At 36.3% G+C, this 15,380-nt stretch overlaps 1 protein-coding gene across 6 annotated transcripts in view; it reads left to right on the forward strand.

Moving 5' to 3' along the window:
* WRN (WRN RecQ like helicase) overlaps positions 1-15,380 on the forward strand; it is a 141,515-nt gene that overhangs the window by 8,013 nt on the left and 118,122 nt on the right. For 2 of the 6 annotated variants that reach the window (XM_057303389.1, XM_026508388.4), the window contains exon 2: positions 5,755-5,973. The exons of the other annotated variants lie outside the window; for them this stretch is intronic. The gene's annotated coding sequence lies outside the window, so the exon portion shown is untranslated. The remainder of the gene's footprint in view (positions 1-5,754; positions 5,974-15,380) is intronic. 6 annotated transcript variants of the gene reach the window in all.

Genomic DNA, 15,380 nt, shown 5'->3' on the forward strand with positions numbered 1-15,380 from the left:
GTTATTGAGTTCAGTTATAAATTATATTTTCTAATTGGTTCTTGCTCGTATATAGAAAAGTACTTATTTGGATATGCTTATTGTGAATCTGGTCATTCAAAGTATTTGTTCCTTTTAATCAAATAGGTAAATTACCTGCCCTGGAGATACTGGGGAAAAATTATTTATTTTAGGAGACTTTTTTTTTTTTTTAAGTAGTCTCCATGCCTAATATGGGGCTCGAACTCACAACACCGAGATCAAGAGTTGCATGCTCTACCAACTGAGCCAGGCAGGTGCCCTGAGATTTCAGCTCTTTGGTAAAAGTTAAGCTTATCTCTTATAAAAGCTGGTTAGTAATAGTAGTCAGCCACTTTTAAACGTGATTTTCTTTCTTTTTTTGATAAGATGCTTAATATTATGGGAAGATTAAGAAAGAGGATGGTTTTTGAACAATTTCTTCATGGGAAAATAAGTAATTAGAGTAATTTCATATACTCCCAAAAATAAATGAAACCAGTGACCTTCTCTCCTGAGCCTACTTCAAACTTTTGTTTCTTTCTGACTTTAAAGTCCTTATCTCTACATTTTATGATCTCTTCCATCTTTAGTCTGATAGGCTGGTTTTTCAGAGGAGGGCAGAGAGACACCGTCTCTTTAGGGTCTTTGAAGCCAAGATGATAGAGAGATGGGACCTTCCTAGTCTGTGGTAACAATAATAGAAGCCATTGGAAAAAAATACCAAAGCTTTGTTGCTTCTCCTAGAAATTTTGATATGCAGCATGAGACATCACCTACTGAACCTGATCTGCTTTTGCTGTTCATTCATAAAATGAAGTCACTGAAGGAGCGTGTGGGTGGCTCATTCGGTTGAGTGTCTAACTCTTAGTTTTGGCTCAGGTCATGATGTCATGGGTGGTGAGAGAGAGCCCCTCATTGAGCTCTGTGCTCAGTGGAGAGTCTGCTTGAAGATTCTCTCCTCTTCCCCCCCATCTCACTCACTCTCTCTCAAATAAGTAAATAAATATTTTTTAAAAAATGAAGGCACTGAAGTACAGTAGAAAGACAGTTGGACTGGAAGATAACTTTTGCCTTCTAGGAGGTGTATAATCACAAAATTGCTGATTTTTCCTCTTATTCATTTTATGTAAACTCACCCTGTCTTAAGAGATGGGTTCTTATGAAAGATTTTCGTTGGATAAACTTATGGTTGCTTTTGGAATTGTATATTAATTTCCCAATTTCTTTTTTACCAAGTCTCCATTTTTATTTTCATTCTTCCTCTGACACTTACTGATCTTGTTGTAAAATTTATGCATTTTTTTGGGGCCCCTGGGTGACTCAATTAGTTAAGTGTCTGCCTCTTGATTTTGGTTTGGGTCATGATCTTGGGGCTATGGGATCCAGCCCCATATTGGGCTCCATGCTGGGTTTGGAGCCTACTTGGAATTCTCTCTCTCCCCCTTCCCTACCCCTCCAAAACAAAAAAAAGAAAATTCATGCATTTTTTCTTTCTGTGTGTCAATGCTGCATTTCAACCCAGTGCAGAACTTTGCATCCTAAAGTTAAATATTACTCTCATTTAGTTGTTATAAGTTTTTGTTAAATTTCTGTTTATTGTTTATTTTGATTCTTACTCTGATTTTAAAAGGTTTTGAAACTATATATGAAGTTATGAAACTTTCATTATTGTATGCTTTATGTGGCTATTTTAGCTTTATAATTTATTTTATTTAAGATAAGGGATTAAAGAAAAGGATTAATGACAATTTTATTTTCAGTTCTATTTGTATATTACTTAGAATGCAGGCACAGATAACTTCTTTCAAACAGGCTTAAAAAATAAGGAAATTTATTATTAAAATGTAACTTGAAGACTGAGGCAGGGCTGACTAGAAGACTGGTTTTGTCCATTGACTACGGCTCCATTCTCATCTTTGCCTTCTTCTGTGTGTTGGCTTTGTATTTAAGTTGGCTTTCTCCTCGAGGTGACTTCCATTACAGTGACAAAATGTGTGTAGAAGGCCCAGGCTTCACATTATCAAATAGAGAGCATGGCATCTCTTACCAGTGCAAGACAATATGATTTTCAGGAATCCTCCTCTTTGTGTCTCACTGGCCTGAATTAAGTTGTATATTTTAGGGGTACCTGGCTGGGTCAGTCAGAAGAGTGTATGACTCTTGATCTCAGGGTCATGAGTTCAGGCCCCACATTGGGTGTGGAGATTACCTAAAAAAAGTTGTATATTTTATTATTATTTTTTTAAAGATTTTATTTATTTATTTGACAGAGAGAGTATGTACACAAGCAGGGGGAGCAGCAGAGGGAGAAGGAGAAGCAGGCTGCCCTCAGAGCAGGGAGCCTGATGTGGGGCTCGATCCCAGGACCCTGGAATCATGACCTGAGCTGAAGGCAGATGCTTAACCGACTGAGCCGCCCAGCCACATCTGTATATTTTATTCTTAAACCAAATTTGGGGGAATGCTTTGAGTTTAACCTGAGTTTCTGAATCATCATTGTGGCAAAGAGAATGGGATTACTTGTGGATCACTTGGGTTTACCATGGGAGCTGGGAGTGAGGGCAGCTTTCCTGAAGCATGATGCCTTTGTGGGTAAATAACTGGTTTGTTCTAAATTAAATTTATGGTACTGTAAAAAGGGTGTAGGGTGAAATGGATGGTGGGTAGGCAGTCATCAATGTATACTCGATAATGAGTCCTATAAAATTTCATCTCAGGCCATGTGAAATGACAGTAATAAATATAAAAGGAAAAATAGGCAGCCTAAGCAAGTTTTAAATTGACTTACTTGAAAACTTTCTCTGCAGTTTCCCAGTTTATAATGGTTGATTTCAGCTGACGGGCTGTAGCTACTTACAGAAGAGAGGAAATTCATTAAAAATAATGAATTATTCAGTTGGATAGTGAAATTCAGTTATAAAACACTTCACTGAGCTGTGGATTCAGTTCAGGTCAAGTTGTGTTCCTAGTTTATGGGCAGTGCAGCTTCTCACAATGACACAGCATACAGAGAGGCTTTTATCTTTTTCCCCTGTTGCTAGCGTTTTAATGGCATTTTATTATATTTATTTGATTGGTTTCATTTATACTTTATTTCGCTTGACTTTATTAATACAAATTTTTATTTATACCTTATTAATATCAATCATATATAATACTTGGCAGTTAGGAACATTTGGTGGATATCTTAATAAAAAAATATTCTCTCAAAAAAAATCGTCCTGTTACTTTTCAAATGGCTACTTACTGTAGCCGAACCAAATGCTATAGGTGGTTTTATTTAGCTTTTCTAATTGCTTGGCTGGGTTATTTGGGAGGAAATTAAAATAACCAGAAATCTAGCAATAGATTAATGAAAGTCTTGAAAGCCTCTTTAATTAGGAATTTAATGAGGGCTTTGTCATGGATTCTTTGGTTTTTCTTTGTTTTCCTCTACCCTCTCCTATTCCTATTAGTACATTGAGAAGTAGAAAGAATTCTCAAAAACAATACAGAAGAATTCCTTATAGGTTATATCTTCTACAATAAATTATAGATTGGGCATATGTGCATATGTGTGTGTGTGTGTGTATGAACTAGTTGCCAGTAAAAAAAAACCTAGTTGCTAGTATATTGGTAAGTATAGTTAAACTGAAAGGGCGAGGTTATGTTTTCAGAAAATATGTAATAAATTAAAAGAAATCAAACCCAGAGTTTTTAAAATTGAAGTACAGTTGACATGTTATTAGTTCCAGAGGTACAGCTTAGTGATTTGACATACAGTTGACCCTTGAACAATATGGGTTTGAACTGAACGCGTCCACTTGTGCATGAATGTTTTTCAGTCACGGTACTGTAAATGTATTTTCTTTTCCTTATGATTTTCTTAATAAAATTTTCTTTTTTCTAGCTCGCTTTATATATATAACGTACAAAATACATATTAATTGTTTATAAAATCATTAAGATTTCCTATCAATAGTCGACTATCAGTAGTTAACTTTTGGGGGAGTCAAAAATTATTTGTGGATTTTTGACAGTGTGGTGGGTTGGTGCCCATAACCCTCATGTTGTTCAAGGGTCAACTGTATATACATTAGATAAGTGTAATTACCATCTGTTGCCATACAAAGTTGTTACAATATTATTAACTATATTCCCTGTTCTGTACTTTTCATCCTCGTGATTTATTTATTTTGTAACCGAAAGTTTCTACTGCTTAATCCCCATTATCCATTTCGGCTGTTCCTTTTGGAACCTTTTGGCAACCACTATTTTATTTTTTGTATTAATGAGTCTTGTTTTGGTTTTGTTTGTTTGTTCATTTGTTTTGTTTCTCAGATTTCACATATAAGGAAATCATATGGGATTTGTCTTTCTCTGACTTATTTCACTTAGAAGAATATCCTCCAGGGCTATCCATGTTGTCTCAAATGGCAAGATTTCTTTTTTTTTTTTTTTAATGGCTGAGTAGTATTCCATCCTATACCACATCTTTATCCATTCACCCATAGGTGGACATTCAGGTTGCTTCCCTGTCTTGGCTATTGTATATAATGCTGCAGTAAACAGGGCTACATCCTTTTGAATTAGTCTTGTCTTGTCTTTTCTTTCTTTCTTTTTCTTTTCTTTTCCCTTCCCTTTTCTTTCTCTTTCTTCTTTCTTTCTTTCTTTCTTTCTTTCTTTCTTTCTTTCTTTCTTTCTTTCTTTCTTTCTTTCTTTCTTTCTTTCCCCTTCCTTCCTTCCTTCCTTCCTTCCTTCCTTCCTTGTACATACCCAGCAGTGAAATTACTGGTAAGTTTGATATACCTATTTTTAATTTTTTGAGGAACCTCTGTATTGTTTTCCATAGTGGCTATACCAATTTACATTCCCACCAACAGTGCACAGGGGTTCCCTTTTCTCCATATCCTTGCTAACACTTGTTATTTCTTGTCTTTTTGATACTAGCCATTCTGACATATGTAAGGTAGTATCTCACGGTGGTTTTGATTTGCATTTCCCTGATGATTAGTGATGTTGAGCATCTTGTCATGTGTCTATTGGCCATTTGTATGTCTTCTTTGGAAAAATATCTATTCAGATCCTCTGCCCATTTTTTAATTAGATTATTTTTTGGTGTTGAGTTGTATGATTTCTTCATATATATACATATATATGTATATATATATGTATATATATATACGTATATATGTATATATATGTACATATATATATATGTATATATATATATATATATTTAAGATTTTATTTATTTATTTGACAGAAAGACAGCCAGCAAGAGAGGGAACACAGGCAGGGGGAGTGGGAGAGGAAGAAGCAGGCTCCCAGTGGAGGAGCCCGATGCGGGGCTCAATCCTAGAACTCCGGGATCACGCCCTGAGCCAAAGGCAGACACTTAATGACTGAGCCACCAAGGCGTCCCCTTCATATATTTTGAATATTTATCTTTTGTTTGCAGATATCTTGTTCTTTTTAGTAGGTTGCCATTTTGTTTTGTTGGTGGTTTCCTTTACTGTGCAAAAGCTTTTTGTTTGATGCAGTCCAATTGTTTTTTGTTTTTGTTTTGTTTTGTTTTGTTTTCTGCTTTTGTTGGCCTGCCTGAGAAGTCAGATCACAAAAATATTGCTAAGACTGATGTCCAAGAGTTAACTGCCTGTTTTCTTTCAGAAGTTTTATGCAAACCCAATGAATTTTTAAATTTCATTGTATTGTTGATTAAATTTGAAAGACTTTTTTTTTTTTTTTTTAAGATTTTATTTATTTATTCGACAGAGATAGAGACAGCCAGCGAGAGAAGGAACACAAGCAGGGGCAGTGGGAGAGGAAGAAGCAGGCTCATAGCAGAAGAGCCTGATGTGGGGCTCGATCCCAGATCGCCGGGATCACGCACTGAGCCGAAGGCAGACGCTTAACCACTGTGCCACCCAGGCGCCCCCTGAAAGACTTTTTGACTAGAAGCTGCCTCTCAGTAAAAAGAACATAACCGTACAGGTAAAACCCACAGAATCTAACCAAAATTAGGACATTGATAACCAAATTGAATTGCTGAAGCATTTAAGCTGCTTTGGTTTTATAAGCTGTGTTGTTATTTGAAAACACTTATTAATTCCATCTTATGACTTATAAGTCATTGACACTTTTAAAAAATTCATTCTTATTATTTTCAACATACACAGAAAGTTAGATGAGTATACGGCTATTACTGTTGTAATTTAGATTGTATTTGGAAACCTCCTAAATATAGTTTGTACAGTATAGCTACAGAGAAAAAAATGGATTCATGTTGAAATTCAGTACTCCTTGGGACAGGTCGATGGGTAAGAATGAAATCTTCTTGGATAAATGAATCCATTTTCTGTCTATTTGAGTTTATCATTTAAAAGAACATTCTACTGATAAAGCACTTCAGTGCTTAATTAATTTTTGATAAATTTATATACTCTGTCTAGTTGGTATGAATTTGATATCTCTTCTTGATTCCTCTCATACATTACAGGGAATGAGGTATAATAGCAGTAAAAGATCTATCATAGATTCTGTTGTAACAGAGCTCAAGGGGTTCGCTGCTTGGGGTGCATTAAATTGAACAGAACGCCTGGGTAGCTCAGTTAAGTGTCTGACTCTTGGTTTCAGCTCAGGTCATGATCTTAGGGTCCTGGGATCCAGCCCCTGTGTCGGGGTCTGTGCTCAGCAGGGAGTCTGCTGAAGGTTCATCTCCCCCTCCCTCTGTTCCTCTACTTTCCCCCTACTCATGCTCTCTCTCTCTCCCTCTAAAATAAATAAATAAATCTTAAAAAAATTGAACACAACACAAGAAAGTGTTGAAAGCAAAGAACTTTTTATTACCTCTTACAAGTAAGGAGACAGGGAGATAACTCTCAAAGCACTGTCTCCCTGTGGGGTTGGTATAGGAAGCTTTTATTCAGTGTATTTGGGGGTGGAGGCAGGGAGCTTGCATTTACATTAAGGAACTTACACATATTCTTACCTAGGCACTTTGGTTCACCTGTTTATGCCTAACATGTCAGCATGCTAGCGTGTACATCGTATGTTCAAAAAATGGGGGAAAGCCCTTCCCATAGGAGGAGATCTTAGTACTATAATGAACTGCGGATAACTTCAGGACAGCTTGGGGCTTCTGCTCAGGTCCTCATCCAGTCCAAAAGGGCTCAAACTGGCTCACATAAGAAGTTATCTCATGAAATACCTAACAAGGGGCCATCAGCTGAAACCATCTCTCTGAGTATCTCCTTGGTCAAACTGCTGGTTCTGTAAAACAAAACACATTCGTTCCCTGCTTTTGTCCCTTTCCCTCTCCCTTCTGCTGATAGCTTTCAGACCTCTGATTTGAGTAACTTTCTGTTGCATCCTAGCTAAAACTATCAATATACCAACTTATGTATAACTGTAGATTAAAAGATGTAACATCCTGTTTATCACTGTTTATATTAATGCCTTGGTCAGTAAGGCAAGTTATATAATATATAATCATAATGTAATATAGGGGCACCTGGGTGGCTCAGTAGGTTAAGTGTCTGCCTTCAGCTAGGGTCATGATCCTGGGGTCCTGGAATCAAGCCCCGCATTGGGCTCCCTGCTCAGCGGGGAGTCTGCTTCCCTCTGTCCATCTCCCCTCTGCTTATGCTCTCTCTCTCTGTCAAATAAATAAATAAAATCTTAAAAAAAATAATAATGTAATATAATAAGGCAAGTAATATAATAGGAATTTAATCCCATTTTACAGATGAGGAAATGAAAACAAAAGTAAAGTGACTTGTCCAAGGTCACATGGATACTAAGTAGCAAAGTACCAAAGTGTAATTTTCCAAAATATTAAAGACTGATTCTCATACAAATACGGAATGAGCATATGTCACATTTATTCAGTTCATCAATGACGGAACCAGCAGGAGGTAAAATTGGTTCAAACGGGAACAAAGATTATATAGTATATTAGGGTTCTTCAGAAAAACAGAACCAGTAGGATATATATAGATACATAGAAAGGATTTATTATGAGGGATTGACTCATGCAATTATGGAGGCTGAGAAGTTCCACAGTCTGCCGTTCCAAGCTGGAGGTCCAGGAAAACCAGTCATGTAATTCCAGTCCAAACTTGAAGGCCTAGGAACCAGAGGAGCCAGTGATCTAAGTTCTCCTCCTAGTCTGAAAGTCCAAGAACTGAAGAGTGCTGATGTGGGAGGGCAAGAGAAGATGAAGTCTCTCAGCTCAAATGGAGAGCCAATTTGCCCTCCCTCTGCCTTTTTTTTTTTTTTTTTTTTTGAGACTCAGCGGATTGGATGATGTCCACCCTTGTTGGTGAGGGCAGTCTTTACAAAGTCTACCTATTCAAATGCTAATTTCCTCTGGAAAAACCTCCCAGACACACCTAGAAATAGTGTTTAACTAGCTCTGGGCAGGTAACCCCTTAGCCTAGTTAGGTTGACACGTAAATTTAACCATTACATACACATATTGGAGAAATAATTTTGGAAGGTTAGATACAAAGCTGTCCCTACAGAGCAATAAAAACCATAGCCTTTGAGATGACATTTCTACTAGACAGAAGTTGGTCGTATCTTTACTAGACAAAAATTTACAAGTTAACAAGTAACTTCACAGAGTCTCAGTTTTTGTTAGTAAATAACAAGTCTTATAAAAGTGTATTCTCTAACGAAGTAATTTTTGGGTAGGATTGTGCTCCTATATGATATTGAAAGGACATACTGCCTTCTCTTTGTCTTTTACTTTTGGATAATTTTTCTTGACACACAGCAACATGGGAGCCTAGGTTTTCTGACTCTAAGTCCAGATTTCTTTCCATTCTACTTCTCTGCCTCTTCATAGTATAATTTTTAATACTAGTGTTGTCTGCTAACTTTTGCAAAATTAGCTGGTCTTTGTCATTAGTTTTCCTTTTTGATACACTTTCCTTTGTTATGTAGCGATGGTGATAAGAGTTTTCTTCCTCAGAAAATATGGTGAAATTCAATGGATATTTATAAAATTTGCATAAATACCCAAAGTGAGAAATTAAAATTATAGCTGATCTACTCTTTCATGACATTTTGTTAGCAAATTTCAGAGTCATTATAAATATTCTTGATTTTTGACTACATAATCATACAGATTAGCCTTTACATATTTTGAACAAAATAGAGGTGAACCATTTTAAGTAGTAGGTGAAAATTTGTTCACATTAAACAAGATAATTGCCTAACAATTAAACATTGCACTACTTACTAATCATTTTTTCCAGGCCCTGAAATAGTTATCTGTAGGTATCATTTAACTTACCAGTATTGGTTTTTTTTTTTTAATGCTTTTTAAGAAGGTTGGAATACTTTATTCAGTTTAGCCCTCAAGCAATTAGGCGAGTCAGTTACCATGGTAACAGTAGGTATTAATTTCCTTACCTTAGTTAAAGGTGTTTTTTGTTTGTTTGTTTGTTTTAAGTTTTGTCTGAGAGCGAGAACGTGTGTGGGGAAAGGGGCAGAGAGGCAGAGGGGCAGAGGAGCAGAGGGAGAGAATATCAAGTAGACTCTGTCTGAGCAGGGAGCCTGACTCAGGGCTCCATCACAGGAACCATGAGATCCTACCTGAGCAGAAATCAACAGTCTGAGGCTTAACTGACTGAGCCACCCAGGCACCCCAGCATTAGTTAAAGGTTTTAGGAGCAAAGACATCTCTGAGCTAATCCATTGAAACCCAGCTTTCTATGAAACAGGAGTTAGGTTGTCCATTCTTTAGAAGATGATACCATTTCAAGTAGAAAAATGTACTCTGGAGATGAATTTCTAATCTGACAGAGTGAAGTAGAGTATGATATAAAAGCTAGGTAATTAAAGAGTTATCCCTTCTTAGTTAACGTGAGATACAATTTGTCTTAATTTTCCTGTATTTGGCCTAATTTAAATCTTGAATTTTATTGGTGTATTTCTATTGCCATGAACTAAAAGGCACAAAAAGTGCCTGCAGTAGACAGCTTTCCTACTATCTAATTGATGTCAAATAAAATCATTTAAGGTGAATTTTTTTCAAAACCTAATTCCTAATTTTAGGAGATAATCTCTTAACATTTAATTGGCTAATATTACTAAGCCTGTATAGTAAGCTTACTCATTCAGGTATCACAAAGTCCATTTTGCAAGTAATATATCAAAAAGGTTTTACTAAGAAGTTGTATTCTTATTAGTTTTTTTTTTCTTATTAGGTGTTTTATCACTGTATTATTGTGATTAAAAAAATAGCTGTAGTTGTTAATGCCAGTAGCATTGGACATTTTCCAGTCTTAGACCATTTTGTCTATGTTCTGTAGCAGTAGTTGGCAAATTTGTGGTGGGTCACATTTGACTTGCTGCTTGTTTTTGTACGATGAGCTAAATGGTTTTTACATTTTTAAGTGGCCAAGAAAAAAATCAAAAGAAAAAATTTTATGAAATTTACGTAAGTCTAGATTTCATTGTCTGTAGTCTTACTGGAACATTGCCATGCTGATTTAAGTATTATTTGTGACATTTGCACCACAATGTCTGACTTGGTAGTTGCAACAGAGACAATATGCCATGAGGCCTAGAATATTTACTGTCTGGCTCTTTAGAGAAAAAGTTTGCTAACTCTTGTTCTAGAGTATAAAAAAATGTAGCTTTGGTTGTTCAGTAAAAAAAAAAAACAAACAACAACAACCAACCTTTCCCCTTTTTTTCGTTTACTTTCCCCCCTTGATTGCTAAAAGTAACACATGTTCTTATAGAAAATTTGGAACATATAGGAAAGTAAAAGAAGAAAATAAAAAACCATCTGCAGGGGCGCCTGGGTGGCACAGCAGTTAAGCGTCTGCCTTCGGCTCAGGGCGTGATCCCGGCAATCTGGGATCGAGCCCCACATCAGGCTCTTCCTCTATGAGCCTGCTTCTTCCTCTCCCACTCCCCCTGCTTGTGTCCCTCTCTCGCTGGCTGTCTTTCTCTGTCAGGTAAATAAATAAAATCTTTAAAAAAAAAAAAAAAAACCATCTGCAGTTGTGGGATAACTGCTAATATTTTGGTATACATTGCTCCAGACCTTTAAAAATATGGAATATGTATATGTATGCATATGTATACCTATATGTATATATATGTGTATATATGTATATGTGTGCATGTATACATATGTCTCTTTATATAGAATATGTATTTATACACATGCAAATACACATTTATTGTGTAAAATTAGAATTTAACTTGCTTTTTCACTTGATAAATTGCAAGTATGTTCTTAATGGCTACATAGTGCTCTGTTTTATGGATGTAACATAGTTTATTATTTAACTTTTTTTTACCGTTGTTGGACACGTAGTTTGTTTTCAACTCTTTATCATTATAAATATTGTATATTGTGTATCTTAAATATTATCATATATAAAAAGAATGACTATCCTTGTATATAAGTCTGAGGAATGCTGGTTTTTTTGGTAAGATTAATTCTTGAAAATGAAACTATGTGTAAAACTAGAGAATTATTTTGAGGAAAATGTTGGTAGTGCATGAAAATACTTCCTTGGCCTGCCTTCATGAAAAAGATGGCTTATCTTTCATTTAGTCTTGGCTCTGGTTAAACATAATAATTTTCACACTAGACCATTAAACCAGCCCTTAAATAATTGGACTGGTAAAGCCTATAGTTGATACTGATTGTAGATGGACTGGAGGAACTGGGTCAGTGCCCCACTCTGGCTTCATAGGTTATACTCACAATTCGGCAGCTTGGGAAAGCAGATTTCTTGTGTGCGTGCTTCTCGCATTATTATCGAAGCCATAGAGAAAAGTGGAGTAATGCTCCGGTCTAGTGTGAGTTGACACAGCAGACTCAGAAATGGGGGTAAAGGGAGATGTGCTCCATTCTCAGAGTAATTCACTTGCTACTGCTCTAATTAAAGTAGGTGTTCCAGCCAACCACTCTGTGTCGTGTGTACGCTTCTTTAAAGGAAACGCCATTTGTTAGCATATTCCTAGTTTTTTGCCATCACTCACTCCTAGTGTTCCTACAAAAATGTACCCAAGTATTTCACTCAAAGAATGATTTGTAAATGGGTATGGACTTTAAAAATTACTATGGATACTCACACCAGCTGCCAGTACCGATCTGTCTACAGCAGAAGAAGTTGTAGATTGAAAGGCCTGCAGGCCCACTTTTGGCATGTAGAGGGGTCTTGGATATTGCTATTAAATGGAAGACTACATGGTGCAGTTTCTTCATCTTTGGAAAAATTGGAAGATCTGGTAACACTGGATCCATATGCACTACTGGCAAGAGTTAGCTGGAGCAAAGTTAGTGGCTTCCAATTTGTGCTGTAGCATAGTGATATGGATTATAAGGCAAGATTTTGATGGCTGCATATTTTTTATAGTTTTCAAACATATAAAAGCATTTTATGAAACATTCAAAGATTTATAATAGGTGAAATTATATTTGAGCCTTATTCTATATGGTGATCCTTTTGTAAACTACTTAAGTATCTCTTCTAAGGAAATGATTCACAGCAGCCATACTCTCAGTTTCCAAGGGGGGAAAAAAACACTTTATTGATATTATAAAGTAAAAAGCCTGGTGGACATAGAAGAAAAGGGAAATCTATGCATAGATGAGGGCAATAGCAAGCAGTATAGGAGAATAAGAAAGAATTAGTCAAACTTACTTACAACATGCAACCTCATTAGCTGGGGAAGCCCTGTGGAGACAGCCTGGCTGGGGTCCTGGTTGAGAGGCCTGGGCAGAGCATCTTCCCCTCAGGTGAGACTTCCATCTGATCATCCCCATGTGGGTGGTTTTTGTAGGGCAAATGACCGGGTGTGAAGTTAAACATTTGTTTGCCTCTTTGTGGTTTGGAGCGAGCAGCATTTCTGTGTTAATGTCTTTACATCTTCGAGGAGCCTGGGCCATGTGTGCTTGCCTCTCCTCTCGGATTCTGTTCTGGGGGGGCCAGCCCAGGCTGGAGCCAGAGGGGATGCAAGGCAAAATTTATAGCTCTTGGTGTCTAGACCAGAAGGGCCAGTTCTGACCTGGAGGCTAGCTAATGTCAACTAATTAGGCTCGAGATCACTCAGCAGCACAAGTCTCACAAACAGCATTCTTTAGCTTGCCTGCCTAGGTGCAGGTCTGGGTGGTCCGTTTATGCAGGACAAATCGCAGTACAGTAACATGGATGGCTATGTATAGTAAACATGGTCAGACAGAGTTGTTCTGAGGCTGTATTATCTAGTACTTCTTCCTGACTTTCCTGTTAAATAATTTCCTATCTAATTATTATTTTAATTTTGTATGTGCATATCATTTAATAATTGGGAAAGTTATATGCGTTTGTGTATGTAAACTTCTCTTTCTTCCTTTCTCTTTCTTTTTTCTTTCTTTTCTTTTCTTTTCTTTTCTTTTCTTTTCTTTTCTCTTTTCTTTTCTTTCTTTTCTTTTCTTTTCTTTTCTTTTCTTTTCTTTTCTTTTCTTTTCTTTTCTTTTCTTTTCTTTTCTTTTCTTTCTTCTCCACGCGGGGCTTGCGCTCACAACCCTGAGATCAAGACCTGAGCTGAGATCAAGAGTCGGATGCTTAACTGACTGTGCCACCCTGGCACCCCAAAATTCTTTCATTTTTGTCTTAATTTTCACAATTATTTTATTGCTAACAGAAAAGAGCATGATTGTCAACTAAATCTTACCAGTATTTTCTAACAGAAAACAGTAAATTTTGTTAATTTTCTTGCTTCTTATTTAATTTTTAATTATTTATTTATTATGGCCTTTTGATGTGACAATTTGTCAAACCCCGATTATGATAGAATTTCATAATATGTTTGTTTTTAGAATTTATACTAGTGCTTATATCTAAAAATAATAATTGAACATAATACAATTCCATTGATTTAATAAGGGAAATATAGGCCTTTGTAACTTCAGAAGCTCATTTAAATATATTTTTGATTACAAGTATATTTTGCCTACTTTAGAAATTTTAATTATTAAACTAACTGAAAATTTTTCAGTATACTATTTTTGTTTAGTCTTTTTCATTAAGGAAGTTTTTTGGGATAAGATTTGTTAAAAAAATAAGAATTTAGACAAACTAAAAAATTGACAAGAAACGTTTCCCAATGAATGAAGGATTTACAGTATTTCAAGTACTTTATTTTTTAAGTATTTTATATTCAAATTTAATTTCTGCAGATATTTACTTTCCCACTGTAATGTCTAATTTATTGATTAAAGCTGTAAAGTCATCTGATTTGTGAGTTAAACATAACACTAAATATTTCATCAATAATTAGGCTCTACAGTAAAGAATTATCTCAGAATTATATGGTGTTTCCATAATTCTTTATGGGCTAAATCAAATGAAATAGGGGTGTCAAACAAAATACTCTGGTACCTTTTCATAAAACAGCTATTTTACAAAAAAAAGAAGTTTGAACTTTTGAAATCATCTTTGAGCACAAAATAACAATTCTCTCTTTTTTTAAGATTTTATTTATTAGAGAGAGAGAGAGAACATGAGCTGGGTGGGGAGGGGCAGAAGGAGAGGGAAAAGAAGTAGACTCCCGCTGAGCAGGGAGCCCTACTCAGGGCTCCATCCCAGAACCCTGGGACCGGCACCTGAGCTGAAGGTAGACGCTTAACCGACTGAACCACCCAGGCACCTGGGGAACAAAATTCTTTTAAGAGATTGTGATCATCAGATTGAGCTCAAGAAGCTAGTTACAGGATTGCACAATTAGTAAAGCCCAGATACTTCACTAGTGTGCCAAATTTGCTCTTTTTTCCTGCCTGTATGGAACACTGTGTTTGGGATTGGTAAGGTAATTTTCAATTATTCTATTAGAAGATATGTTTGGGGCGCCTGGGTGGCATAGCGGTTGAGCGTCTGCCTTCGGCTCAGGGCGTGATCCCGGCATTATGGGATCGAGCCCCACATCAGGCTCCTCTGCTATGATCCTGCTTCTTCCTCTCCCACTCCCCCTGCTTGTGTTCCCTCTCCCGCTGGCTGTCTCTATCTCTGTCAGGTAAATAAATAAAATCTTTAAAAAAAAAAAAGATATGTTTAAGATTTGTTGAAGACATGGAAGACAGTACTAATTCAGAAGGTTATTTAATGAAGAAGATGTTCGTTGCAGATATGAATCCATAAATGTTGGTAATGGGCCTCAGAAAGCTGTATAAAATCCTTGAAGAAAAACGCTTGAAAGGACGTTATTTGCTTGGCAAAGAAGTTTCAGAACTGAAGTGTTCAAGAGAATATCTTGAGACATACAAGATATTATGAAAACAGTGGAAGTTTGGGACTGGTAATAACAGGAAGGTTTAGGCTGTACATTCAGTTCAATATAAAAAAGAACCCCTGATATTCTAAGTAATAAGTTGTCTTATTCACAGA

The sequence above is a fragment of the Ursus arctos genome, unplaced genomic scaffold (genome assembly GCF_023065955.2).
Source record: "Ursus arctos isolate Adak ecotype North America unplaced genomic scaffold, UrsArc2.0 scaffold_27, whole genome shotgun sequence".
In the NCBI taxonomy this organism is placed as follows: Eukaryota; Metazoa; Chordata; class Mammalia; order Carnivora; family Ursidae; genus Ursus; species Ursus arctos.